Genomic DNA, 1,175 nt, shown 5'->3' with positions numbered 1-1,175 from the left:
AATTACAAAATTGATCAATGATGTTTCAGAAATTTCCCAAAGGGAATAACAAGCAGAGTGTTAAAAACTGCATTTACTCACAGGTTTTGAGCAGGAAACACTGAAATGCTATTAAAGTGCAATATCCTAGGGAACACTGACTCTGTCAAAGATGATCCAAATGGAATTGATGAAAAGTCCCAATTACAAGCAAAAGAATCAAAATAGGGTGAGGGGACACCCGGATTTGAACCAGGGACCTCTTGATCTGCAGTCAAATGCTCTACCACTGAGCTATATCCCCAGCTTTTCAGTAAAATCAGAATGACAAAATATCAGTACATCATGAAAGAGTGGGCGGATCATACTAAGTTGTGCCAGAAAGTACAACCTTGAAACTGTGGAACAGGAGAAGTAGTCCTTAATATTATTTATTAAAGGAAAACTGGATCATTTAAAAACAGATTTATTTGTTTCATTGTTATTTTATTTGAATAGGCAGTGGTACATGGGACCAATGCCTCTACATACAAGGATTGTTTTGAAACATTCTTAAAGGGGAAGAGGTTTTTACGGGACACCTTATCATTTGAGGATTGGTTACCACAATCACTGAGATGGTGATGAAGTATGATTGTTTTGGGCCAAATTATGGTGGAAAAACATTTCTACGTACCACTACGTATGTGGAAGGTACACCCAAACACCCCTTTCGAATACCTTCCATTTAATACATCAGAAAAAGCCATTTTGCGTTTGCAAATGGCCTGATTCTTCAGTCCAGCCTTCTTACAACTGCAATGATAGTTCGTACATCTTGCACGTAGGCAGAGCTTTTAAGGAGAAATTAAATAGTTCCTACGTTGCACAAAAATAAAGTGCTTCAAACAAACACATACTTTGCATGCACAGAGAAGAGGTGGAATATATGTAAGACTGAAGACAGAGGTGAAATGAGAAATAGATTGACTGCTTCGCTGCCAAGTTTTATACGCCATTTCTTCAGTGCAATACAAGAAAGCACCAAACAGTATAACAAAGTTGTCAATTAGTTTCATAGTCCATTCCCTTTGTTTAGTGCTATGAAAGGAAGAGCCGAATTCCAAAATTGATCAATGATGTTTCAGAAATTTCCCAAAGGGAATAACAAGCCGAGTGTTAAAAACTGCATTTACTCACAGGTTTTGAGCAGGAAA

General features: G+C 37.4%; 1 non-coding gene across 1 annotated transcript; it reads right to left on the bottom strand.

Annotated features, from left to right (window-relative positions):
• Positions 1–211: 211 nt before the first annotated feature.
• On the bottom strand, positions 212–283 carry TRNAC-GCA (transfer RNA cysteine (anticodon GCA)). The gene has a single exon. It is a non-coding gene; the product is annotated as a tRNA-Cys (tRNA).
• Positions 284–1,175: the final 892 nt, after the last annotated feature.

This window comes from Lissotriton helveticus, chromosome 1_2 (assembly GCF_964261635.1).
Source record: "Lissotriton helveticus chromosome 1_2, aLisHel1.1, whole genome shotgun sequence".
NCBI lineage: Eukaryota > Metazoa > Chordata > Amphibia > Caudata > Salamandridae > Lissotriton > Lissotriton helveticus.
Note: the sequence above shows the minus strand (reverse complement) of the source record. Positions and strands in the feature narration are given on the sequence as shown.